This window comes from Bombus huntii, unplaced genomic scaffold (assembly GCF_024542735.1).
Source record: "Bombus huntii isolate Logan2020A unplaced genomic scaffold, iyBomHunt1.1 ctg00000133.1, whole genome shotgun sequence".
NCBI lineage: Eukaryota > Metazoa > Arthropoda > Insecta > Hymenoptera > Apidae > Bombus > Bombus huntii.
Window position 1 is genome coordinate 60,001 of NW_026099381.1, and position 2,500 is coordinate 62,500.

Genomic DNA, 2,500 nt, shown 5'->3' on the forward strand with positions numbered 1-2,500 from the left:
TCTTTTTGTCGTTATCGGACCTAGGGCGGCACCTGGAACAACATCATGTGACAGCCCGCATCCAATGGAGATGCAAAGACTGTGGGAAAGGCTTCCCGAAGCTTCATGGGGCCAGATGTCACCTGCCTCACTGTAGAGGCACGAGTCAGAGTGCTGGCGGCTCGCACAGATGCGAAACCTGCTCCATGAGTTTTGGGACGCTTAGAGGGCTGTCTACCCACGAGCGGCATGCGCACCCTGCCGTAAGAAACGTCAAAAGAAGGGGAACGGACCCCCCTGAGAAAAAATGGACGTTGGAGGAGTTGGCCCAATTAAGGGAACTTTGTGAGACCTATAAGGACCACAAATTCCCCAATAAAATGATAAGCGAGATCCTCACCAGCAAGACGATCGACCAAATCAGGTATCAGCGAAAGAAGCTGAGACTGATTGGTGAGGAAACGGAGCCAACTCAGGTGACAGAGGGAGGGTGCGATCCCGTTGATCCAGGCAATGCGTGTTTTGAAGAGCCTGGAATCAGCGGTTCAGAATATCAAGAGTGGAAACTCCAATTGGAGTCCGCTATTTCGACACAAGTCGAGGTGCCACCTGTTTTAAGGTGGGTCCACACTCGACTGATGACTATCTGGGTCTCTCTCAAGGGAAATAGGGAAGCCCTTGAGAGCGCTATAAATGATTTTATAAAATGCACGCTCTATGGAGCTTTACAAGAAATTAATAAAAACAAAAAGAGGGCAAGAAACGAAAACAATAAACGGATTGCACACCAAAATAGCAATAGAAAGAACAGAAACGCTAGAAAGAGATACTCCTTCGCACGTTGCCAGGAGTTGTTCACTGAAAATCCAAAGAGGTTGGCTGATGCTGTTATAAACGATGATCAGGCCTTCCTCCAACCGGCTAGGGATCCACCTAGTGCTGAGGAAGTGAAGGGACTCTACGAGGATCTATGGGGCCAGACAGGACCTGTCGAAGTCCCTGTCCCAGGAGGTAGAGCCCCCGAGCTGTCCTTATGCGAAATCTTCCCGCCAATTGCTGTTGAGGATGTGGCGGAGAAACTAAGCAAAATAAGAATGAAGGCTGCGGCAGGACCGGATGGTTTCCAGAAGGAACACCTTCTGATCCCCGGCCTGCCCATAATATTAACTAAGCTATACAACATCTTGATTTATTATTCCTATTTTCCTCCTATATGGAAGGAAAATAGAACAACATTAATTCCAAAAGCAAACAAGAATAGCAGCCTGGTCGAGAATTGGAGGCCAATAACTATTGGCCCCATTCTCGGCCGTATTTTCTCCTCCATTATTGACGGGAGGATAAGAAGGGGCATTGTGTTGAATCCAAGGCAGAAAGGATTCACCGCCGAGAGCGGCTGTAAAATTAACATAGATCTGTTGAGCGCTGCCTTGGATCATAGTAAGAAAAAGAAAGGCGGGATATTCACAATAGTGGATATCTCAAAAGCCTTTGACACAGTGCCTCATTCGGCAATTGTTCCCTGCCTGAGGAGGAAGGGAGTGCCGACCCCCATTACCGACTTGATTGGTTGTATGTATAGTGAGGGCAAGACAACGATCAAGACTAAAAATAATATGGGGGTCGAGATTACGATCCTCAGGGGAGTTAAGCAGGGCGACCCTTTGTCGCCGCTGCTATTCAATCTGTGCTTGGAGCCACTGCTGGATTTGATCGAGAATCAAACCAGGGGGATAAACATAAATGATTCACGGACGATCCCTGTACTGGCTTTCGCTGACGACGTAGTATTGCTCGGCGCTGATATCGGGGAAGCGCAGCGCCAAGTGGATATGCTCAACGAGTATCTGAATGGCCTCGGTATGACCATCTCCCGGGACAAAAGTCAGATATTTCAAATAGTCGCAGAAAGACGAACTTGGTTCGTTAAAGAACCAAAAGTTAAACTTGGGAATAACACCATCCCAACAATCGATCCCGACGAGGCCTTCAGGTACCTAGGCGCCAAAATGGGGCCATGGAAGGGCATACACTGTGGCGTAATTGTTCCGGAGCTGCTGAGTGTGGTGAGGAGGGTTAGAAAGCTCTCTCTCAAACCATGCCAGAAGCTAGAATTGATCATAAAATACATCTTTCCCCGATATATCTATAACCTTCTCGTAAACCCGCCGAGCGACTGCGTTTTAAGATTGCTGGACAGCGAAGTCAGACAGGAAATAAAGGCCATATTCCACCTTACGCCTTCAACGGCCACTGGTTTTTTCTATGCCCCCAAATCCTGGGGCGGTTTGGGGCTGCCAAGATTTGAACACATCGTCAAACTTGGCACCCTTAAAAGTGCTATTAAAATGAAAAGCTCGATCGATCCGGCGGTGTCCAGCCTGATTGATGAGAAATGTAATGATAAACTTAAGAAAATGGCCAACTCGCTGAGGATCAATTGGCCAGCCTCAGTAGAAGACATTGAAAGGGCCCGAAAGAGATTAAAAGCAGAACATACTAAGCAATGGGCAGAACTGAG